This window comes from Lonchura striata, chromosome 1A, assembly GCF_050655825.1.
Source record: "Lonchura striata isolate lonStrDom1 chromosome 1A, ASM5065582v1, whole genome shotgun sequence".
In the NCBI taxonomy this organism is placed as follows: domain Eukaryota; kingdom Metazoa; phylum Chordata; class Aves; order Passeriformes; family Estrildidae; genus Lonchura; species Lonchura striata.
This window is the reverse complement of record NC_140741.1, coordinates 14,237,533-14,263,691: the sequence shown is the minus strand read 5'-3', so window position 1 is coordinate 14,263,691 and position 26,159 is coordinate 14,237,533. Positions and strand designations below refer to the sequence as shown.

The 26,159-nt window shown below is 39.3% G+C and overlaps 1 long non-coding RNA gene across 1 annotated transcript in view; it reads left to right on the top strand.

Moving 5' to 3' along the window:
* Positions 1–6,165: 6,165 nt before the first annotated feature.
* LOC146763387 (uncharacterized) overlaps positions 6,166–26,159 on the top strand; it is a 63,037-nt gene continuing 43,043 nt past the window's right edge. Inside the window, exons 1-2 of the long non-coding RNA XR_014952003.1 lie at positions 6,166–16,161; positions 18,069–18,231. This is a non-coding gene — a long non-coding RNA (uncharacterized LOC146763387). The remainder of the gene's footprint in view (positions 16,162–18,068; positions 18,232–26,159) is intronic.

Genomic DNA, 26,159 nt, shown 5'->3' with positions numbered 1-26,159 from the left:
TAACTCTCACTACTTGGTTGAACTAATTTTCTAAGCATCAGTCTTTTCCATCTTTAGTGCTTGTCTTCAGATGGATATGTGTCTGTCTGACAATTTAGTAAACACATGATGCATCATTTGCTAAAGGGCAAAGATCTGTGTTATGATGTGATGAGTAGAAAACCCACCCTAAATTCCAATGTTTGCAAATATCCATTTTCACACATACATAATAAATGAGCAGTATAAAAAATTTGCAGTCAGGCATTGAAAAGCTAAGATTAATCCCAAATGGAAGCTCTTTCTCTAGCCTCATCCCTCCATTTATTAATTTTAATTTTAATTTTAATTTTAATTTTCAGTTTCAGTTTCAGTTTCAGTTTCAGTTTCAGTTTCATACATGCACAATTAGTGTAGTGCACTATTTAAACTGACTGTGTGCTTTCCCTTGAGGAGGAATCCAGCTTTTACAGCAAAAATCAGATCGATACTGGAAATTAATTCAACTCTGAGAGTGAAGGATGCTGTTGGTTATAGAACTTCTGCAGTATTTGTTGCAGCAACTACATGTTTTTAAATGAGGCAGGAGAACGTGGAGAGGAAAAAACAAGTTAACCTTGCTGAAGGAAACTGTTGTTGCTGCTCAGGTTGGATCCCATCCTGCCTCTTGCCCAGGCATCCCATGGAAAGTTGGTTAAATCAGTTTTCACAAGTGGGCCTCATTTTCTGGATGTCCAAAGGAAGACTTTGAAGTTGGGTTGCAGAGGTTCCAAGCCCTCACAGCTGCAAATGAAGTCAGCAGGGCTGGTGTTTTGAAGTGTTGTATAATGCTAAGTGCTCTGAAGAATAAAGTACTGCCTGTTTCAAACTGGCAAAGGAAAGTTTAACAAAGTTTTTCCTCATTCTGCCTACCCATTTATAATGCTATCCTTTATTTTTTTATTTAGAATTTGAAAGAGAAGCATCTAGATGCTCTAAAGAGGTTTACCACAGAAATGCCTGTAAGGAAATGTAAAAATATCTTCTCAGAATAATGTTACTGTAAGGTTCAATAATTAAAAGAAATGGACATGCTTACTGAACTAGGATGAGGGAAAATAAGGGATGCTGGTACTGTAAACATGATCTGTCATTTGCATTGTATAAAGCTGAAACTGTAAACTGCAGAGTTGTGGAAACAAAAAAAAAAAAAAAAGAACTCAGGAAACAATTATTTTTTCATACAAATATAGACAGTATCACAAAGTAAACTCACAATTCTGATTTTTTTTTTAGCCAGCCTGTGTTCTGACAGTTCCATTAGGTTTGAAAGCTTGGCTTCACAGCTGTGATACAGCTTTCAAACTAAGTGTATGTGTGTATGTATGCATGATACTTAACTTCATGGATTTCATTATTGAGTGATGCAAACTCTTGCATTTCCTCTTGGATCAGAAGCCTTGACCTAAAATATGGGTTCATTTCTAGGGTGCACAAATTCCTTTCCATTTTTTGTGGCAAGCAGCCTAATCTGTCAGGTTCTTTGAAAGGTCTGTTACTGAATTCATCCTGGAAGAAACTGTAGCCACTGGGGTTTTGATGTGAAACTATTGCATAGACTTAACATGCCCACCAAATTTCAGCTAATTCTTTTTTGAGGTGCTTTCCTTAGTCTGTATTTGTTGTGTTTTTTTCAGTGCTAAGATTAAAAAAAAAATAAAAACAAAACAAAACAAAAAAAAAAAAAAAAAAAAAAAAAAACAAAAAAAGAAAAACAAAAAACAAATTAATATATTTTTTCTTCTTTTGATAATTTGTTTGTTTGTTTTTCAACAGATCTGATTGTGGTAGTAGCCTCAATTATTGTTCTGAGTACAGGATCTAATGGGCAGTTGTTCGCCACTTCTGCAATAAGGTAGGTTCTCCTGTCAGTGCAGCTCTTCACTTCCACAGAGGTTATTAGGCGTGTTCTGAATGTCTAATTCCCAATAAACTGCATGTCTGATTTTTCTAATACAGGTAAAGTTACTCTATAGAAGCACTGGGCAATGGAGGTCTGGGTGCTGTTGTGCTTGGTGACTGCTTGGGAAAAGAGTGCAGGAACAAGGCAAATGAAAAATGGTGGGAATGCTGAAGCCAAGTGGAAAAAATGAAACATTGTGTACTATTTAAAACATCAAACAACTGTCTCTCTGAGACAAGAGGGAATTACAGAGCATGGGTTTATTTAAGAAGTAATCCAGACAGTGCTTAACTCAGTGCTTTTTGAGTATAATTACTTTGTTTAAAGAGTAATTATGCTTTGGTGGATTTGTTTTGCACGAGTAACTCACACCGTACATGAAACAGAAACATTTGATGTCCACAGTGTTTGTTCAGCTTGCATCAAGTACTGCAGGCTTGTTTTGGGAGGTGAAGTGAGTAAACAGAATGATAAGCAGTAGGTGTACTACTTCCTCTTCCTAACCTAACTTGCAAGATGTCTTGCATATTTTGTCACAAGCCTCTGCTTTCCAGTGCAGTGGAGTCACTGGGAAGTGGGAATGTCCAGTACTGTCTAAACTGACCAGCTGTGTGGGCAAACACTGGGGAGAACTACATGTACAGAGTATTTTTAAGGTAATTCTTACCATAGAACATTCATCCTTACCTGATGGTAAAGACTCCACCCAGGCAGCAGGAATATCTTCTCCTATAGGAAAAAAGGAAGATATATGTGGAAAATACCAAGGGTTGAGGTTTTTAAATATAACTAGAAGCATAGGGAGGACTTCAATGAAAAGGCCCTGTGTGTTTCTATGTGAGTCCAGTGGGCTGTGGGCTCAGTGAAGCTTTTCCCAGTGCTAAGTCCACAGTCACTGTCCTACACCTCAGAATGCTCTCTGAACCTTAACCCACAACCCTGCAATGTAATCATTGCTCCACAGAAAAGCCAACAGGGTCAGGCAAGTTTAAATTAAAAATCAAAACCTATATCCATGAAAAAATCTTGAAGATTGCTAAAAAGAGCCAGAAATACTTCTAGTGAAAAATTTTCAGGTAGATTAATTCAGTGTTCACCCTTTCCTGCTTTTCACTGGATTGTTTCAGGGATAAGACAGTAAGATGACTGTAGGCAAACAAAATTTATTGTTAAAAGAGCAACTAAATGAAATATTTACATGAATAAAATTATGCTGAAGAACCATATCAATAATTACTTTTATTTAGTTGAAAATATTTGGAGTTTATGATTGATTTAATTATTCTCCTAAAACACATAGGACTCTATTTCCAGTGATATCAGATATATTTCAGTAACTTACAAAACAAGGATTTCAGTATGCCATGTTTGATTCATATTCTCCTTTTGGCAAATAGAGAAAAAGGTTTGCTTACCTTTTTGCTGATTTATGTTAGCAAAGCTTGAAGCATTTGTTTTCCTTGGAAAGGAGGCATTTAAAGTTTGGAATCATAGAAATTATGCAGATTTCCTCTGATTTTGTTTGTTTTCCCATTAAATAATTGTTTCATGGTCAGTATTTCTGAATAAATTTGACTATAATGAAATGTGATCTAAACACAGAGATGCTTCAAGCCTGAGACGCCACCCCAGGAAGGGGCAGTGCTATCACAGTTCTTGAACATGGCAGTGTGTTAGTGGACATAATTGTGGGTGGATAAGACAGTATTCTCCTCAAGCATTTTTATGTGATTATTGCATTTATTTTAATGCTTCACTTTCCTTACAAGGGGATTCGCTTTCTCCAGATCCTTCGGACGTTGACCGCCAGGGAGGCACCTGGAGACTCCTGGGGTCAGTGGTTTTCATCCATCGACAGGTACCCAGCCTTTAAACATTCCCTTCATGTCATTGGCTTCAGTGAATTCTCTCTGTGGGCTTCAAATCATGGTCTGGTGTCTTGGTTTGAAAAGACAGGTGTCTGCTAAGGAAGGCAGGAGCTTCCCTTGAAATGGAAAATGTAGAACCCCTCCCTCCAAATTATTGTAATTTTGAAATTAAAAGGGTCTCAGGTAAAGATATGGGGATAGGAATAACTAGGAAAACTAAAAATACAAATTCAATACTACAAACATCAACAAAAAACCCCTGACAGAGTCAGGATACAATCTGATGCCCTGTGAGTCAGGGTGTTGGCAGCAGTGCAATTGAAATGGTGGCTGCAGTGCTCATGCAGTGGTTCTCTTGGAGCAGTGATCCTGTAGAAAGGTGGAGTTTTCCTCTGAATGTCCTGTGGTGGTGTAGATGGATCTGGATCTGATCTTCCTCTGGGAATCCAGTGGAAAGCTGCTCCTCTTGGAATCCAGCGGGGAAAAAGGTTGCTGTGGTGTTTGAAATGTCAGATTATATCCAGTTAGGAATGCTTGGCTCCTCCCCCTGGGCAGAACATCTCACAATGGTCTGATGTAATTTTTATCAGCCATGCAGTGACACTTAATGGCCCTTTAACAGCAGATGTCGATGTCTCCCCTAGGGAGGGAGGATTGGTTTGTGGAAGAGATAAAGAAAACTGTCTGATTAACAGAAGATAACTGCCACATCTCTAACAGATGGCAAATAGAATACACACATTGCCTTGCAACCCAGGACAGCTGGTTTAAATTAACTGTTACATCAAAAGTCCGTTGTGTATTTCTTCCTCCTTTTAAAATGGGAAGGTATTTTTGCTATTCAGGGCAGTGGCTAAAAGCAGGATATAAACACCAGTGTTTGGGTTTATTAATTAACTGTTGTACTCTGCGATGTTATTCGTCAATGTAATTTCTTAAATGCAGTTTTGTGGGCTGCCTTTCGTATTGCAAGTATTCTCCACTATCTCTGCAGAAGATGTGTTCCTAGCTTGGTTTTCCTGGGGAAAACCAAACACTAGTGGGAAAGCCTTGCTAGAAGAAGTCAATTATTTAAATATTTCTGTTGCGTTCACCTTGAATATGAAGTTTTCTAATTCATTCTGTAAATAAAGAAAATGAACTGTTATGATGCTGTGTAAGAAAATTTACTTTTTCAAGGATGTGGTCACAGAGTCAAGTGTGGCTATAAATATGTGTATGTCTGCTAAAGCTTTGAAACAACTTTTCTGTATGAAAGCTCATTAAGCGGCAAGAGTTTAAAAGTTTTGCTGCAGATTTTAAAATATTTCTAATTGAAGGCTTCTTTTTGAGTCTTCATGGAATCTCTTTATGATTAGCTTTATCAATATAATGGAAAATTATATCATTAGCCTTGAAGTCTTGCTTTTCATGGCATGCTGTGGAGGGCTAATACTCTGCTATTAATCTCCACATCTCACTTGTTAGGGTGATTAACTTGTTCTTATGAGTGTAGATTTGTTCTCCACATACTGACACAGTCACAAATTTCCACACAGACATTTTTTAATTTTCTATTTGGAAAACTGTTTTTCTGGGACAGAGAATGTGCTGCTCTTAATCCAAGCCAATAATTTAATATTAAAAGTTAATTTTCTTACTTTTATTTTTTTCTCCCAGTACAGTAGGAACCTTTATGTCACAATGGCTGTGCAGAAGTGATGGACACCAAAGTCCTGTGGGATAAAGTCTCCTTTCATACTGTACAACAGGATGACTTTCAAGTCTATGTGGTTGTCATTGATTATGCTTGCATTGCCTGGGTATCTTTCTAGGGCAGGGCTGATGGCCAAATAACTTTCTCAGCATTTGCTACTCTTACTGACAAAGCTGTTTGAGACCATTTTTCTCCTGTGGGTGTTCAGAGTTTTAGTCAAGAATCAAGAAATATTCTCTCCAAAATACAACACTTACATCTTATGTGTCACAAGCATAAGAAAGTTCAATGGTTTAAAAGGGAAAAAAAAAATCTTGGAAAATAATTTTATGAGTAAAGGCTCCTGAAGTTCTGCTTATCCAAAGAAGTGATTATGGTGATAAATAAAACTCCACAGATCTGTAGTACTTATCCAAGCAGATCACCCACTAACACATTAAGAAAAAAAATACCAAGCACATAGCTCTGTATTGACATTGGACAAGTGTAGCTGAAACCCTAACACGGTACCAAACGGAAGGAAAAATGGAACCTTTATTCTTGTCCAGCCTTTGAAAGAAATTTTTGTTTAAAAATAAAAACAAAACAAACCAAAAATACCTCAGCTTCTTTTTCTTCACAGGCAGAGTACAAAGTTCTCATTTATTTTTGTTTGTTTGCTTGGTTGTTTTTTTTTGTTTGTTTGGGTTTTTTTTTGGTTTTTTTTTGGGGTTTTTTTGTGTGTTTGATACTCTTTCAGAAAACATGGGCCCCTAAACCCTTAAGCAATTGTGAGAAAATGTATTCACATCTTGGTGCCCTGCAAAAATAGCAAGCACTTGTACCATCCTGGGCCTTGAAGAACTTCATAAAGTTGTCACCAATGATTTTAATGTGTTTTGGAATTTAGCATATAGCTCAGTTAGCTCACTCAGGCCTGGTTTGTTGGGATGATCTTCTATTTTCAGCAGGCTGAGCTTATATACCAGCATTTCTTGCCAAAGGCAACAAAACGTGAGTCAATATCACATGTGGTGGTGTAAAGCCATGGAGAAATACTGCAGCTTGCTGAAAAACCAAGTTAGCCATTCAAACTCCAGCTTGTGAGCCTCTAGGTTGGTTTTACTGCTTCCTCACCTTGCTTTGTGAGGCCTTTCACTGCTCTTAGGATAGGAGGAATTCTCGTATTTTTTCCAAGTGTTGAGCTTTGTATTGTGTGATCCTTATTTTAACTGAAAATATAGCTGAGTTTAACAAATGTGCTGACTCAACTCTCTCAGTATTCAAATATGCCTTTGTGCATTTCTTGTTCTTACTGTTTCCTGTGTGTGTGAATCTGAAAGTCCCTACTGCAAAGAGCCATTTGTTTTAGGTAGCACTCTTTTTTCTTAAGCTCTTATCTAATAAAACCCACATAAATATGTAGTTTTAAGGCCTGATGCCTGCAGAATACCCTTTATTTTGTGCTTATATCTCATGAAGCATGTGTTATTTAAAAAGCTTCTGGCTCTCCCTTAAATGAAGTATGCATGCCATTGCTGCCATTAATAATGTTGTTCTTAATAATTAGAGTCTCTCTATACATGTGGAACATGGATTGGTGACATTTAGAGTAAGTCCAAAGCAGTTGCATTTTCATCTGGCCTTTATTTAAAAAGAATTCTATCTTCAGATGAATAGTACTGGAGCTGAGAGGTGCCAGTGGTGAAATAAACTCAGTAGTTCTCAGTAGTTGATATTTCAGCCCCTTTGAAAGGATTTCATAAGACTCTGCTGCTTTCCTGCCTGCTTCCCAAAAAGCCAGCACTTAAACCAGAATTATTCCAATTATCATCTACAGTAAATTGTGTATGTTAACAGAAGGAGCTTTTCAAAGCAAGTCATATCTACAAGTACCAGTGCTCTATTATCATGAGATAAAGGTGAGAAAATAAAGGTGACCAGCAGAGAAACTACTGAAACCCCAGGTTTTATTTCCTTTTTCGGCTGTCTTGTTTAGCAAACAGGCCTGCAAAAAGTTAAGGCTTAAAAGACTTGGCTATGAGCAAGACAAAATACTATCAAAATTCATTATTTAGGTCATCATTAAATGATTAGAGGAAAAACACCCATTTTTCTTTGTGCCAAGACTACTTAAAGGTTTCCTGAACCCAGATTTTAATTAGTGCTGTAGGAGATGGAAGAATATTTACATTTCCTGCTGCTGAATGTTAGTACTTGATAAGAGGGCTACCTTTGCCCAGAAAGCTCTTACAGGGAAATGAAAAGAAAGAAAAAAGAAAATCTGAGGGAAGTTTGATGATAAAATTGAACCCTCCCTTACAAACAGTTTAAGAAACATGTGTAGAGTATTACAGAAAACCTGTGAAAACCTGACATACTTTAAAAGCAGGGGCAACCTTTCCTAGTCAGGTTTTTATTTTAAATGTCTCATATGGTAGTATTTTAATTCCCTTATTGGCTGGGACCCAAGGAGAGAGAAATGATTGTCAAGAACTTAAGATGCCACTGAAGACGTAGCACAACATTGTTTCCCGATAAAGATGGCCAAATTTGTGCAAAGAAAATAAAGGAATGATGCATGCATGTAAGCTTTAAGTAATTAGAATGAGCTGTTTTCCCTCATAACTAGGTGTTGGATTTTCCTGAGGGGCAGGTGGATATCTTATTTAGCACTGCTTTTAAAAGCTTTATGTGGTTTTGCATCTGTGACACCACACCTTTTGTCTTGTTTAAGTGCACAAGCACTTTCTTTTTGTTCCTGACTCCTGTGAGAATCCTGTAGCTAGAGTTACAGCAGGTCTGACACAACTCTCCTGCCCAAAAATCTTTAGAGAAAATCTTTAGAGAAAATGGTATATATGCAAGGACTGTAACATGCCCTGACAGAAGTCTGCCCTAGCCCTAGCCCTAGCCTTGTCCGTCAGGACTGAAAACATGACACGACATCTACCTAGCATATTTTATCTTCAGATTTTATTTTAACATGAAGCTGTTGAGCATCACTTTACAGTCTTAAGCAGTCTAAACATCAGATACACAAGTTCACTGCTCGGGTATAGCCATAATCACAAGACATGGCTGCTATGTCTCAGTGCACTCTTTAGAAAGGGCATTTCTAAAGCTGCTTTGCTACTTTTAAAATGTTTAGGCAGTTAGTATTTTGAGTAGGCAGTTAAGTGGAATGATTCCTATTCCATAATTAGGAGAGATGTCCCACTCTGCATTTAGCTGCCCCAAGGATCAAGCCCAAAATGATAGCTTTTTGAACTATTTAGCCTGGTATGAATAAAATCCAAGTCAGTATTTTAGCTGTTTTACTAGAGACAAATGTCATACCTGAAATATAAAATATTAATTTTTCTGCTGTGATGCAAAAACCCCACAGATATTTGCAACATTTTACAATTATAGATTATATAAATATATATATATATATGTATGTATGTATATAGGATGAAAAATTGTTTGTTTTCTCTTTTAATAGGAACTCATAACCACGCTGTACATTGGATTCTTGGGATTAATTTTTTCATCCTACTTTGTTTATCTTGCTGAGAAGGATGCAGTTGATGAGGATGGAAAGACAGGTTTCTCCAGCTATGCTGATGCCCTTTGGTGAGGTGTGGTAAATCCTCACCAACAAAATGTGTGTGCAAACAGGGCTCAAGGTTTTCTGTTCAAGTAGTGATCTTTTCAGAAAAACCTGGCTCTTCTTTCTTTGCAGAGTGTATTTCTGTAGAGAAGCTTGACAACTTCTTCAGAGGGATACAAGCAAGTATATAAGAAATACAGTTAAATTATTATTAAAATTATTATTATTAAAATTTTTTTGTGAAACAGGTTAGCAAGTTCTTAGCAAAGGACACTGATTACTTACAGATATTGCAGTGGTGTGTCTTTTCTTTAATTTGATATTTGTTCAATATCTGTCCCCCCCTCCATCCCTAATCTCCTCCTCTCCCCAGTTGTCAGGCTTCCCTAGCTCTCCCCTAACCCCTTCCTCTCCAAATTGTCAATCCTCCCTTTCCCTGACCCTTTCCCAGGAACCTTCCCTGTCATTCATCCTAGCTCCCTCCCCTGCTTCCAGAGCATTCCCTGTCTGTTTGATAAGACTCGAAACCCTATTGCTTATTTTGTGTTATTTCACTTCCCTGCTTCTCCTGATAGGTTTGTGATGGGTTAATTCTGCCCTAAACTCCTCCCCTGCTGTTCCCTCATTGGTTGCTGATCCTACACCCATCTCCCTGAATTCTTGTATAAAACCTCTGCTCCCACTCCCGAGGGGGTCTTGGGGCTCACTGAATAAAACCATCCTGTTCACCCCCAAGTCCCATGTCACCTCTGTCTGTTCCCGCACCACCGACTGGGACTGCAGAGCTTCGCAGGGGGAGCGGCCGCCCGTTCTCTTCCCTCTCGCCGCCCAGCACAGCACTGCTCGGGGTATCGCGGCGAGAGGAGCGGTACTGTGATACAACAAGATATGAAAATTCCACATCTAAAAAAAAGTAAAAATCCCCTTCAAAAATGATATCACTTCCTTTAAATTCTACTTAGTTATCTGCAAAAGATGCATAACTTAAAAACATATTCTATATGTGAAAGTCGGGTTAATTACCCTATTTTTTTTTTAATCTTTTCATGTAAAACTCATTCTCTCAGTAATAATTCAGACCTTGATGCAGGTTATAGGTTCCTGTTTTTTGGTTTTTATCTTTAACTTGGATGCTGCAAAAGTATCTACTTCAAAGAAGTACACAGAATTATATACTATATTACATGTAGCCTAAGTCACCACTCTGTATGTGGTTCACTCACTTGAACCGCTTTTAAACATGAAATTTTAATATTTTAAACATGAAATTCCTGTCACTAGGTTGTCAAATATTCATTTCATCTGCAGACTATCACCTATGACTGCGCTAAACAGTACAAACCCAGAAGAATCAAGTGAAAAAAGAAAAATCCACTCAATGTCCAGATGAACCTGATGATCTAAGGTGCTGGGAAGCAATGAAACCATGAACCAGCCTATAGAGCTATCACTTGTTAAAGTCCTCAGTGGAAATTGGATACAATTTTAAGAATATGAAACCTCATGGTTATAGCTGTGAAGCAACCTGTAGCTAGTGGAAGAAAAGAATGAGTATCTCAGCAGTAGAAATCGTGCTGCATTTTAAATGAAGAGCAATCAGGGTATAACTGAAAAATACCCCATGCCAGCTTTACGAGAGCAAACCAGTACTCTTTTTCTCACTTATTCTTCCATTATTTGAGTAATTCACCTCAAACACCAGTGGATCATTTTTAGCATCCAGTTCTATGCATGTATATTCATGCACAAGTAATTTCTGCATGTGATAAAAATTCCATGTGGACCCAGTGTACTCTTCCCACCTTTCCTTGGTTTTTTTTTTTTTTAGCTCTAGTTTTCCAGAGTTGCTTCATTAGTTGCACTGAATATTTAGATATGAATTACGAATCACTATAAACTATTGCATTGATATGAGTAAAGAGTTAAAAAATTAAGGTTAAAAGAGTCAGAGTGTGTTTCTACAACAGTATTTTGGACTTTGGGAATTTAAAAGGAGTTATGAAGACCATGACTTAAAATGCACAGTACCTTGTTGAGATAGATGACTTGGGATCTATGTTTCAAAGTGTGTGGATCAGTGGGTTTTGTTATTTTCCAAAACTTGACTTGCTTTTTGTAGCAGCAAGATAAAATCAGCTCCTCTTTCTCTGGCTGTGTGAGGAACACTGCTCAAATTGTTGTTTAAGCTTTTCAGGCATCTAGGCCTCCTCAGCATATAGTGAATCACGGTGCAGGTGCAGTTCACAGCTGGGAACAGGAACAAAGGACAAAGTGAATCAGTTTCTTTTCCTTTCAGATCTCCTGGAACATAGAAACACAGATGTGGAGTTACTAGGAAGTGAAATTTGATTTTTACTTTTGCCTTTCTAAACTGAGCCATTGGGAAAAAAAAATAATCTTGGTTCCAAGTATTTGAAAGTCTTATGTGTCTGACAAAAACCACAGAGTACATTATGGGGAACATTTTGCTTTGAGGAGAAAGTGCAAGCTTGTTGAACTTGATACAAATGACCTGAAAGGTTTCAATACAGGGAAAATAGAAAATAAAGAATGAATGAGAGTTGGAATTAATTGCTAACTACATTCACCTGCTTCAGTTAAAGGCAAAGTTTTTTTCTCCTAGATTTGGTAGGCAAACAAGTTAAACTGCAAAGACATATCAAAGGCTTGTATTTCACATTAAGCCGTTCTTGGAAGTTGTAGCATGTAGGGCATATGTAAAAGCACTTCCAACAGCATGGGCAGTCTGCCAGAATTGCAACCTGTGTCATAGCAGTTGCCCTGTCCCTTTGGGGTATTTTTTTCCTTGAGGAAAGAAGAGCACGTAGGAAGCTTCTCTTCTGCTGGCCCTTCCTGCTTGCCTCTTGCTGCTGGTAATACTTATTTGCCTTGCTGCAAACTCAGCTATTCCGTACCACTGGACTGAAGTTAAATACTTGCTCCAGTGAATTGGTGTTAATTGGCACAGGTACTTGGGATCAACTGCTCAGAATTTCCAGCAGTAAATTTCTATGCCAGAGGTAGTAGTTGGAATTCCTTTATATTTAGTGTGGTTTTTTGAGGTGTGCATTTCGGACTCCTCAGACCTGAGGACACCTGCCTGTCTTTAAACATCTGAGCAGCCCTGTTGACTTCTACTAAATCAGAGTTCTTCCCTTTTTGAGGCATACATGTGTGTGTTCAGAGCCTGTGTTAGAGCCTGTGCACACAGCTGGAATGTACCATCATAAATCCCTGTTACAAGAGGTGTCATTTTTCAGAGTCAAGCTCTCCAACATTCTCTGTTCAGAAATACTGATAACTTTGGGATGTATGAGTTGAAAAAAAAAATCATGATTAAGAAAGCCAGAGAATTACAATATTTATAATCCTTTCCATGCATTCAACGTGCTAATTAGATTACCAACAAGGAATCCTCTTAAGGTAGCCAGAGAAAAACTTCCTGAGACATGTTCAGGCACCTGCAGGAGTCTGCCAGCCAAGTGCCTGCTGTGGCAGTGGAAAATTCATCTTTTCTGTGGTTACAGCTTTCATGCTGTCTTCCATAGTAAAATTAAGGCAGCTCAGCATTACTGCATTTTGGTTTTAAGTCCTGGGTACTGGAGAACTTAGTGGAAACACCAAGAAAAAACACCCCAGAAAAACTAAACCACCCCCAAAAAACCAAGAATCCTTTCATAAGAAAAAAGAGAGGAAAAGAAGGGAAAACCCACTAACTTTGAATGGTCATCTGGGTACATTGAGGAGCTGAAGTGCTGTTAAAAAAACAGCTTTAACTTCCTTCACTGCCCAGAAACACATGCTGCATTTCAAAGTTGATGTTTTGGGGGTTTGATTTAATTTTGGGGACTGACAAACTCATTGTCCTGCTAGTAGCACACAGTACCTGAGTCACTTGGCCACCCACATTAAATCTAGACAAACACCTGGCAAGACAGAGCTCCTGCTGAGAGCATTTTGTAGCTCAAAAGAGCAATATTCATTCAAGGATATAGCTACTACAAAGTGGTCTTCATCAAGTGGAAAATTCATGATGGATAAACACAAATATAACTATTTTTTGGAACTTGGAAAAACTAAGTTTGGTACTAGTTGCTGATTTTTTCCCTTCAAATCTTTCTTCCAGCTCTGAGAGTAGAAGGAAACATATTCTTCCCATGCCTTTATTGCTTGATAGTTTCTTCTGAGAAGACTATTTTTGCATAACATCTAAGCATTTGTCAGCAATTTTTTCCATAAAAGGCAGCCTCTTTATAGTCAGTGTAAATTTACATATTTTTTTAAGTCTGTTTTGACTGTGTTTCTGCTACCATTCAAGGCAAAGTGAAGGGAGGGGGACTAGGTTTGGGGCTGGTACATCCAAATAGAAGTACATTTTTTCTATTTACAGCTCTCCCCAGTGGTTAGTATTGATGACAGAGCCCTTCTGTTCCTCACCATAAGGTTTTCACTTCTGAGGGATACAAGCCATGTTTCTCACACCATTTTATGGCAGCATCAGAGCTCTGAGGATGCTGAAAACCCAACACCCCCATGGCCTAGGGTCTGTGCTTTAGACCCTGGTCTGTGAGTCTTGTCCTGCTGTAACCATGGTGCTGAGGCCCCTGTCAGGTGTGATTCCTGTGGCTTGCTCTGGGTTCTTGCTTTGGGATCAGCTGATTATCCCCTTCCATTGGGCTCCTTGTTACATCACAAACCTTTCTGATGAGCCAGTCTCCACCTGGACCCTCTTTTCCCCCTGTACCAGGTCCTTCCTGACCTCTGGCTCATGATGAATTCTCTTTCATCCTGCTGGGGCTCTTCAGGAATAGCCCCAAACCTCTATCCCACTCAGGCCCTCCTGCCTTTGGGGCTTTTCAGGGCTGGCCTGCTACCTCTGCAGCAAGTCCGTGTAGAGCAAAGTCCCTACAGGTCCCAGACCTGAGGGCACTAATTGTCCTAATGACCCTGACCAGCATGACCCCACCGGTGGTGCTCCATGCACACCATTTCAGCAATATTTCTTCATTTCAGCACAGGAGAGATTGTCTGTAGCTCAACTGCATCTGTGTCTAGGTGTGGGCTCCCTCAATCCTGATTTCCACCCACAGGATCATGCCCTGCTGTTGTCTCCTTCCTGTGGGCTCATGTGCTGACCACTTGATCCAAATCCTGACCTATGGCTTGCTGTCAGACCTGCCTCGTTGTGTGTCTGCATTGTAATCCATACTCCGGGGTGGACCCGGTTGCGCTTTCTGCTTCTGTTTTGCTTGAAAGGTCCTGGGTTCTGACTGAAGAGATTCTGCCCTGCTGCTTCTGTTGTCTCCTTTGACTGTGAGCCCCTTCTCCCTGGACCTGATAAGCAATATCAGATATAGGTTTAAGCACCTCATGGCTTAAACACAGTTCAGAGTGGCCAGGTCCTGTGTTAGTGGGGGAGGAAGAAAACTAAGCCCAGGCCTCAGCTCTGTTCAGGTCTAGCTCTAGTGGCAGGCTGACTTTGGGAGATAACAAATCCTGGAATGCTTGTGTGTTCTGTCCTTTTTCACTGCTGTCAGCATGGGTTTTGGTATCCCCAAATCCACACACTTGATTCACACCTGTCTCCTGATGTTTCACTAATTACGTTCCCCTTTCCATTATTTTTTTCTCATACTTTTTGGAGAAAAAACCACTAAAACAGCTGTTTGTTCCTGGTGCAGGTAACAGTCACAACAATTGGCTATGGAGACAAAGTTCCCCAGACATGGATTGGGAAGACAATAGCTTCCTGCTTCTCAGTGTTTCCATCTCCTTCTTTGCCCTGCCAGCTGTAAGTGGAACTTGAATCTCTTCATTAAAGCTGTGTCCACCTCTGTGAATGCCTCTGGCTCCTGTAACCTGTGGATCACAGCAATGAACACATGTTGTTTATTGAAGTTATACAATTCTGCTGTTGATCTACTCAATTTCAAATTTATTTGTTGGAATAAATAGAACTATGACAGTGTAGACATTTGAAAATTAATTTTATAAAATATTTTATTAAATGTCTGTTTATTCCAGGTGTGAAGTACTTTATTTAGGTATGTGAAGCAATATACATGTCTGAATAGTAATTTTGTTACTTTGTTAGGGTATTCTGGGGTCTGGTTTTGCCCTAAAAGTACAGCAGAAGCAACGTCAGAAGCATTTCAATAGACAAATCCCAGCTGCAGCTTCCCTAATTCAGGCAAAGCCACAATGGTAAAATACTACAATACCTCAGAGTTTATTGGAGAGGGAGTATGGCCTGGAAGTTCAGGTACTGAGAATCAATATTCCTAAATTTATTATAAATCTATAACTTGTGTTTAGCCACTTTGCCATTTTGATCCACGTCAGTGAGAACATGAGATAATTGCCTCTCCCTTTCTGGAAGCTGCACTATACCTGATATTCATAGGCATAATGACACTAACTGGATGTAGTGACTATATCTAGTGAAATACTAAAAACACAATAAAAATCTTCATTATAATATTTTATTCATAATTTCCTATTTATGTTCTTTTAGGTCCGGTGCATCTGCCAGATTCTGAGGTGATGACTGTACAAACACATGAAAAAACACACCTGGTTTTAGAAAAATCTTCCAGCATAACATTCCATATGATAATATAAAGAATTAAATAGCACAATGCACAAACACTCACTGTGGCACAGTACAGAAAAACGAAAACACAGTATTCAGTGGGGGATTCACTTTTGTAGGGATTGAGTTTGATTTATTTGGGATTTTTTTTTTTTTTTTTGCTGTGGGTAGAGTTTGATCCCAGCTTGTGAGGGGAGCGCTCTGAATATCTCTGTGTGATGCATGTGCGTGTCCTCGTGCAAATTGCATCCACCATGGTTGTACTTTATCAGGAGTGGTGTTTACCTGGGGGCTTTGTTGTCAGTTGGATTTGCTGCAAAATTTGCCATGCAGGATCCCAGTGGCTGCTCCTGAACTGAGCTTCTTTGGGTGTCTTTCCAGACCCTGTGGTGCTGCTACGCAGCAGAGAAACCCTGCACCTCCACAGGCACCTGGAAGATCTGTGTGACAGCTCTCGTGCAAAATCCCAAAAAGCCTCCAGCGCCATCTAGTCCCCGTCTGAGAAAACAGGTGAGAGCACTACCAGGGTTGGCTCTCTGCTTGCCTTTAATTTTCAATTATAATTAACTTGCCAAAAGCCTCGTGAAGGGCCTGAGAAGTTTGGACACCTGAAATACGTTTATTTTCCTCCTGCCACAGCCTAAGTTTTGTTTTCCTTAAAATATTCTTAAGGAAAGAATATCTTCTAACTGAATTTGCCTTGTTGGTCAGACAGGTACCAATTCTCTGTTGTTCTATTCCCATTGGAGTCTCCTACTTTCTCAAAGCACAAGACAATGGTGCCACTTTCCTACTCCACATTCATTTTTCAAGATAGTTCATAACAGAAGAAGGAGCAAGCCAGTTTAAAAAAATGTGTTCAGGCTTAACACGTGGCTGACAGCAGCTACTCTTCTCTGAAATACTCCATGATGCTTTTATTTCTTTAGAAATTAGGGCAAATTCCCGGGCTGCGAGTGCAGGCAAGCGGAACAGTGTTTGTCTGCAAAGGTGGAATTGCCCACACCCAGCTCTGTGTTGTCATTGCCAAACTTATCAGAAGGGCAGAGCCTGCAGCAGGTCCAGCTCAGGGACCCAGCATTTCCCAAAGGATGCTCAAGGCCTGCCTTTAGGCAGCAGCACCCCACTGGAGCTGCTTCCCAGGGAAGAAGGGCCGTACAATTCCCTCTGGCACATGGAGGAAGCTGAAGCAGACTGATCTGTGCGCATGTCTGCGTTTTGGTGTTAGTGTGACCTTGCCTTGTCACAGCTGGGGACAGGAAAAACAGGGGGAAAGGGGTAAAGCAGAAGTAGGACTCCTGTGTGTGTTGCTGAACAACAAGCAATCCATGGTTGGAAAGATGGGAAAAATATATTTTCTTTCTGTTTTCTCTAGTGTTTTCTCTAATATATTATTTGTCTGAACCTCACTGAGCCCTGTGAGCCCTCATTTAAGAGCACAGTAATGGTTCTTTCACCTCTTACCAAAGGATCCTCTTCTCTTGTTATTTCTTGGTCTGTGACTTCCTATTTTAAGGTCTCAATGCATACTGATCATTTTGTGTATGTTGTAGTATTTTTTTCCTCCAGAGGACTCCTATTTTCTTTTCCTGCTATAAGAGCCTGTGATCTTTGCTTTTTAGAAGTATTTTGATGCATGTCAGTGCATCCACTATCCACAACAAATACCTATTTCTACCATTTTCCCCCCATTTAATTTTGAATATGCATTTGTTTAACTGCTGCAGAGCTGAGCAGAAGGAATTCTAAAAATCTGAATGTAGACCATAACAAAGTAAGAATTGTCTTAACTTTAGATCAAGTGGTCTTGTCCCATATGTGAATGTCTTTACCCTGCAGCTCTTTCTGTTGAACCAAACCTTCATTTTTCATTTTAAAGTACCAATTGTAGTGTGTTTATTGGGCTGTCTTTAGGCTTCTAAAATCAGGAAAACTGTTTGGAGGCAGGAGGAAGGGTTTCTCTTCTCCCGATGTTCCTAATTTAGCTTTTTTGGCAAAAGGTGAAGTTTTCTTTAGTTAAATATGCTGCACATGGCCTATTTCATAGTTCAAAGTCTATGGTTATGTTGAATTTAAGCTTTAGAAAGATATTCCAGACAAGGTGATATATGCTGAATCCATTACAATTTTGTATGCCTTGAGTTTTGGTGCCAATATGAGAAATTTTAATAACGGCCTGATTTTTCAGAATGTTCTAGTTACCTTCTAAGAATCAAATTCTTACCAGGGTTTAGTTCATAATTCAGAATCAGAAACTTTAAAACTTTAAAACTGTAGCCCTTTCACTGAATTTCAATTTCATTCTTTAAATAAAAAACATACAACCTCAAGTGAATTCACTGTACAGTGAAGCTCACATGTGCACTTGTCTGTGTTTGATAGCATCTTCTGAGATCATTCCATTCCTACTCTCACAGGCCAGAAGATAGAGAAGAAAAGGGAAGCTGCGCAGTGGAAATGGCTCTGCACCTGTAATAAACCCAGAAGCAAATTCCTTGTCTGTTCCCCAGATGACTTATGATCACATTGTTGAACAAGAGGACAAAATAGATGTGTCCTTCTACATTGATGAACCCAAAGGTAACTTACTTATGCTCAGTTTATAATTTTTCAAGAGATAAACTTACAAAGAGTTGATGTGATGAAGGGAAAAGTTCTATGAAAAAACAATTCTAAGCTAATCAGTAAATCAAGATGCTTCCAACCAAGGATGGTTGCATAACAAAAATAGGGAGACATGAATGAAAATAAGTCTTTAATTCCTCTGGTGTGAATATCAAAAGAGCCTTCTTTGTTCATCACTGATTAAGATGTTGGATATATTGTTCATTCATCTTTTTTGAATCATGTCAGATTTGAATGGAAAGCTCAGGTCTACTCCACCTTTTAGCTTTACCTCCTTTTACCTCTGAAGGAAGGAAAGACAAACCAGGAAAAATATTTCTACTTATTTCTACTTAGTACCCTCTTAAACATTGTGCAAACAAATTGTGATAAGAAAAACCAACTATTTTTATGCCCACATCAACTAAGAGGTTTTGATAAGTGGGTTTTTTTCTCTTGCTTCATTTAAAATATAGTGTGTTTATATAAGTGATGGTTGTATTTCAACATGGAAACTGTCTGAATTTCACTGCTGAGTTAACATACTTGCTTTGTCAGTAAAATCCTTTCTTTAAATTAAGTTTGTAATGGAAATATGAATTTTACAATCTGAAATATAAAATGGTATTATTTACTATAAAAGAAAGTTTTCTGGAAAGCTGATTTTTTTCCCTTTTGCATTGATTTTCTTTGTCTGATGAGGCTGGGACTCTCTTCTGGATCTGCTACATCTTGAACTCCTCATCTGAATTGTTCCATACCCAGAGGCATTGCCAGTGCTTTTAAGGTTCTGGGAGAGGGCATGAAGAGTATAACATTTATAACCAAAGTTTCTGCTTTAATTCCACATCTCAGAATATTGCGTTCAGCATATCTATTTGGCTTGAACAGCTTCTCTTGCTGACCGTGTGGCAACAGATTTTGCTGAGTGTATTTTTGGTGTTGTGATGCGATGGATGGAAGCAGCCAAGTGTTGAGCTGCTGGCAACAGTCCTGGAAGCCACTAAGAAGCCACTTAGTGGCTTCTGCTGGCTGTACTCAGGACTCTGCCAGTGTATGCTGGCTCACTAAAACTGTGTTCTCTCAATGGTCATAGTTAATCTTAGTGAAGCTCTGTGTTAGGAAAGAGAGTGATGAGAAAAGCCTGTATCTTTTTCTGCCTGACAGGAAAATGAAAGAATTTTCCCCATTTTTTTCTGAAAATGTTTTCTTCTTGTACTTTCATTATAGCTGGTTGAATTTATTCTTATTCTGAGAGACAGCCATACATATTATTCCCTTACCAATTAAATTTTATCTGTTTTTTATTTTCTTTCATGTTTTGCCTTAGCCAGTGGCAAAAGGCAATTTGATTTTCTTTATTCATTCCTTCTGTTGCAAAGCTTCCAGGAATGTAGCTGGAGAACTCATTTTCTCAGTTGACTGAACATTCTTGACACCTCTCGAAAGTTTAAATCTGATTTCTCTCAGTGAAGTTCTTCTTGCCAGAATTAATAGGCTTCTAATCCTGGGGAGTGGAAGTACTAGGCTTCAAGCCTGTAAATGGGGACATTTTTTTTCCCTGTCAAAAAGAAAATAGAAAAGGCAGAGAGGATCATCATCCAAAGGAGGTAATTGAAAGGGGCCGTGCCAGCTTCTATTTGATTGTTGCTGTAGTGGAGTATTTAATTCATTGCTGGTGGGGACTGGCGGTTTTGCAGATGATGGCAAACTGCAAGGTTGAATCAGGTCACTTTTCTAGGCCTGACCTAGAGGAGCAGAGCTGCTGCTCTAAACCAGCTTTTTGCTGCTCTGGTCAGGTGTGAGAGAGGGACTGTAGGATGGCCGGAAATAAATGCCAGTCAAAAACAGGCAGCACAGTAATAGTCCTACTGATAAAATTCCTTGTTCTGAGCTGACATAGACAGAAATGTAGTTCAAGTATCCTTGAAAAAGGAGACATTTGCATTAATTTAGCAATGACATTATGTGAACACACCTTTTCTTCTGGAAATAGAATTTTTCTAATGACATCTTGTTCATGTATCCACATCCACCCATCTTACTCTTGGCCTGCACAAACCTTGCTTCGGAGGCAGATCTTCCCAAGCTGGGCAAAAATGCTTTCCTTTATTTCTGTGAAGAAGGTTGGAGAACAGGGAAACCTTGCAAAACAGAGATGATCAACATTAAGGTTTCTCAGAGTTTTCTGTGTCTGTGGAATAAAAACCTCCATGTATTAGATAGTGCATAATATAGAAACAAGACGTTTAATATAGAAACAAGAACATTACCAAATGGTAGTGTTCTGAAACAAAAACTTGATTGCTTAAAAGAAAAATTACTCCTGACCTCTGCACTGTGCTTGGGGTTCTGGGTGTGACTGATGAAAAGTGATCCAAAGCACTCAGAATTTGTCCATCCTTACAGAAAAGGAAAGGCCAAAAGTCTTCCACAATAATAGTTTCCTTGTTCAAAATCAAACCTCTTGAAATGAAGCTATTTAAAAAGAAATTATAATGAAAAACTAAAATAAACATAGAGATTATGGAAGTTCTAGAAAATAACTGTGGTGTCGAGTCATAGAATGGCATTCCATACAATGGGTTGGGTTGGAAGAGACCTTAAGGATCAAAGAATCCTGGAATTATTTGGGTTGGAAGGAATCTTGAAGATCATCCAGTTCCAACCCCTGCAATGGGCAGGGCCACCTTCCACTATCCCAGTTTGCTCAGAGCCCCATCCAGCCTGGCCTTGGACACTGCCAGGGATGGGGCAGCCACAGCTTTGGCCACCCTCTGCCAGGGCCTCAGAACCCTACAGGGAGGAATTTCTTCCTAATATTTAATCTAGATACCTCCTCTTTTAGTTTCAAACCATTCCCCTTGTCTTATCACTGTTTGCCCATGTAAAAAGTCCCTCTGCAATGTTTTTGCAAAGGCCCTTTAGGTGCTGGAAGGCTGGAATGAGATCTCCCCAGAGCCTTCTCTTCTCCAGGCTGAACAGCCCCATCCCTCTCAGCCTGTCTGCACAGGAGAGGTCCTCCAGACCTTGGAACATCTTTGTGGCTCTCCAGTGCAGTATTTTTTCATGGGTGTCTTTGCTTCAGCTAAGGAACTATTTCATACCAGGGTGTATGGTTTAATATTTTCATGTAGTGATTTAAAACCCTCAGTCATGTCATCCTTACCTGTGATTATATCCATAAGTATTCTATATATTCCTGAAATTATTCTTGTACTTTTGCCTATCCTTGTACCTACTCCTCTCAGCAGGGTCTGTTATCAGGATGACAGGATATGTGCAAGCCCTCTGAAATCTTTAATTTTCCTGTAAAGTTTAAAGAAGGCACTCAAGTATGAAGATTGTAGTTAATTAGAAAAGCAACAGTGACTGGCAGGTCACAGAGATTGATGCTTCCAGAGAAAGGAAACAGCATTTTGGTGTAACTGGAATTTTCTAGATGCATTTTGAGTTTTCTCTTTAAATATCAGCTATTCACCACAATGCATCCTTCACAAAATGAACCAAATAGCCATTTCATTGTGCTTTTTATTAGGGAGTTAAAAAAAATAGAAAATTGAAAGTTTTTAGTCCTTGAAGGTCAGCCTCCTGGGACAGCTCCAGCAGATGGAATGTATTATTCTCTGTCAGCTCTTGTAGGTTGTATACACAACTCATTATTGTTAGATTTGTCAAAGTCACAAGACTCTCATAGTGCTAAATCTCTGCTGGGCTAAAAATAAAATTCCCTGTTTATCACAGTGCTTTTCTGTTTGATTTTTAGAGTTTCTTGTATGCTGATGTATGCACAGTTTAAAGCAAAACTGCACAAAAACAAATTTTTACCAAGAGACCGGAGAGCACTGAGGTTTTCTCTGAGCCCCTTACCTTTGTCATCCATCTCACTTAAAATATGAGGTAGTGTTAATGTTGATTTATTCTGTCTGTAATGCCAGTTTGGATGCTGACATTCCAGCATTCACCTGTCTGGAAATTAGTTGTTTTTTCCCAGAGACTGGTTGCATTTCCCATTGGGAAAAGGGGCTGCTTTCCCTTAATAGTGTAGATGGATTACAGTCTGCAGTATATATAAAGAAGCAAACATTTTAAGTGAAGTGAATTCAGAGATTCCAGTGCTGACAAGCTGAAAGAAAGGTGAGAAAAAACACGTGGCCAAAATTAACAGCATAAAGCAAACAGCAAAGCTTTTGGGAGTCTGCATAACTGTCAGTAAGTCTGAAAATCATAAATACAAAGGTATGCACCAAATCAGCATGAGAAAGTATCCAGATACCAGGCTTCTGACAAATGCCATGCTCTTAAGAAGGTGGCATTAGCAGATGGTGGTGGCTTTTCAGTGAGAATTTGTGGTCAGTGCAGAGCTGTTCAACATCTGCATTTGTCTGTCAGTTCAGGACTTGTATTGATGGTACTTGCCCAAGTGTAAGAATTTTGGAAACACCACTCTACCAGAAAGTTTTCAGTCTTTACTGGTTCAGCCCTGGCTTCCCTGAGTGAGAACTTCCAGTGAATTCTGTGGTTTATCTCTTCTGGCCTAAATTGATGACAGGACTGGGGATGGGGATGGGGCGAGGGGAGGTGCAGGAAGACAACAACTAACTCTGCCAAACCCACTCTTACTTCTGATTAAATCTGGCCTGTTTTGAGGCTTAAAAATTTATTTTTCTGTTGTGCCTGATTTAAGACCAGGGTTTGGATCACTGGTCCATTAGACTTGAGCACGGATTTTGTACCAGATGTTCCCAGAGACCATGGCAGTGCAGAATAAGGGAAGGTGTTTGCAGCTCCCTCAGGCTTTTTCTAGACACTATCAGTATGGCAGTGGGGGGAAAATAATAATTATGAGTTGAAAAGGAGGGCATACCCCAGCTTAGATGTTTTGTTGCCAAAATGAGTATTTCTGTTAAAGCATCAAAAATGTAGAAAATTAGAGAAGCAAATAAATTGTATTTGAGTCAACATGTTGATTAATAATGACATAGCATTTTAAAGTGAGATTATAAATTGACCTGATAAATTGTGACATTTTTGGTAAGCTCTTTCACAGTACTGTTGCAGCTCTGATAATTTTTACTCTGAGATCCAGAATATACATAGTCCTGCTGTGTGAGGGTTAGGGCAAGAGAAGGAAGGAAGTCCAACACCCTGTCAAAGAAATCTACTCTTGATGACAAAGTCAGTAATTGGGTTTTTCTTTTGATACATTTGAGGAATCAGCAGAATCTTCTCACTACATGCAGGCCCTTGTGGGGTTTTTGTGACATCTGTGTAGAAGAATCTATTGACTTTGGGAAACAATAGAGAAATGAAATAAGGGTTTTCAAGAATGGAAGTCAGAGTTAATAGATAAGGCATGATAGAAAGTAGGTTAAGAAGTATTATACTAATAATAAGGTGTTCTGTATCAAAAAGGATAAGCGCACGTTATAAAAGTAAGAACTAGAATTTAGTGCTAGAATAACTGAAATCTTCGTCTAATTAGTCCAGATCTAATTGTTACAGAAGAGACTCAAATGCAATGTTTTGGGTTTTTTTGGGTTTTTGTTTTTTGTTTTTTAATAATTAAAGACCTGAAGTATAGTAATCAATTAAAACTGTAAAACTTGCTTTTAAAATTCTTCCTGTTAGGTTGGTATTTACACTCATTCAGTTCCTGGGTATAATTTGCTGCAGAAGGAAGAGGGGAAGTACACAATGACCTGTTGAAATCTCATGTCCTTAACAGGGAGGAATATGATGTTTGTGGTGACAGTTTCTCCTTTGGCTCCTGGGATCCACTTGGGGTCACTTACAAATGTTTCCTAACACCCTTTGACATATTTCCTCATTGCTGTGCAGCTCCAGGCTTCATCAGAATTTACCATCTTTTGTTCCCTTTCATGTGTGTGAAATAGAATTTCTTTGTTCTTTGTTACCCTTACAACATTTTTTTTTCCTGCTTCAGGACTGCTTTTTATTTTTACTGACCATTAGTGAATTGTTTATAGATCTGGTGTCTCCAATGCCAAGCCTGTGCCCCATCTCTTATCTCCTCCTGTAATCACACACTGCATCCTCTGTTTTCACTTCTCAAGGCCTCTGATATTCTGCCCAGCCTGTATTTCTGTAAACTCTGTCATTATTTGGTTGTAAATATCTCATCCTACTAAAATAACTGCTGCAGATACAAAGGCATGCTTGTGCAACACAAAGATAAACAGAAGTAAAACAAGATACAGACACCTGCTCAATTAGAGAAATTGCTGCCACAGCTAAATCAGGGTCAGGTCAGGGAAGGTCTGGACAGAGCAGCCAGAGAAGCCTCATCCCTCAGGTCCTGCAAATTTAACAGCAGTGCTACTCCAGCACAGAATGACTTGGGACCTCTTTAGTGAAGTCACATGAATAGCCCAGTCTGCAACTTTTCCAAAACTTAGGAAAGATGAGAATGATCTGGGCAAATAGTGGGCTTTTTCTCAATGGCCTAATCTTGAGATGAAAATCTTTGCAGAATGAAAGTTTGGCCCAGTTACCAGCTGTGAAGTGTAAATACAGTAATGGTGTCAGGAAACCGTTAATTTTTCTGTCCCCTGAAAATCGACACTGAATGTGGTAAAATTGACACTACAAATTGTGTCACTTGCTACTACTTGGAAAATGATTCAATGAGGAGCAAAAAAGGTTAGAACATAAGAGAAAGGACTGGAAAAGATGCACAATTCAGGTGGGTTTATCTCTCTGGGCTTGCAAAACAAACAGCTAAGGAGCCAGGGAGTGATCAGAAGGAACCTGAGAGCCACTAACAGCATGGACTGGAGGCTGCTGAGATTCAGGATGATGATTTAAAATAGAAAATTTCTGTCCAGCTGGAACAACCTACATTTGTTTTCCATTGCAGGGTGAAAGTAGATTATGTATGTAATCTCAATAGAGGTTATATATATATATATATATATAAGGATGTATAAATACCTAAATCTAAACAGGCTGATGTGTAATTTAGATGGAAGTGTAAATATTTAGCTCTAAACAGATATCTGGTCTAAATCAATTTTCTGTACAATAAGTGTTAATATATAATCCAAATAGAAGTGTAAACTGACACAGACTAAATAGATACAGAAGTGTAAACACAGAAGTGTAAGCTGAGATAAGGCTGAATAGATATGAGATGCAGTTGTAAATTCATATATATGTAAATTTGCCTGTTTCTAAATAGATTTAAGAGAAAATAGATCTAAGTGAAAATAAGTAAGACACATGAAATATAGCTCTTCCCTATGTGTAAGTAGCTGTGTGTGTGTGAAAATGTAAATAGCTCTGCTACATGAGGGTATTAAAAAGAAAGAAGAGGGTGTTTTTATAAAGGACCACCCTCTAAATGTCTTTTTTGTGTCCCTCCTCTTTACCTCGGGTGCAGGTCTGGGGCTATGGGTAGGTGAAGGGGAATGTGATTGCTTTGACCCCATTCCTGATGGGCTAGGGGAGCCCCGGGTGGGACCAGTGAGGATGAGGGTGATGATGGGAATGGGACAGGCCCAGGTGTGAGGATGAGGGTGATGGGAGTGGGACAGGGATAGCCCCAGGTGTGAGGATGAGGATGATGGGAATGGGACAGCCCCAGGTGTGGCCAGTGAGAATGAGGCAGGTACCTGCTGTGGGAAGAGGTTTTGGCTGCTGGTGAAGGGGAGCCAGAAGCAGGCCCAGGGTGTCTCTCCAGGCCCAGCAGTGAGATGATCTCCCAGGAGTTTGGAGAAGCAGCTGTGTGCACCTAGATTTTGGGCTTTAGCATATCTCAAGAAAGACAGAGTGCCCAAGACCCAGGCAAGAGAGGGGGACAGAGCACCTGAGGGGTGACTCAGGGTGCGGTGACAGATCCATCTGCGGCTCTATGAGGGGCTTAAAGGATGGTGTTTTTAATA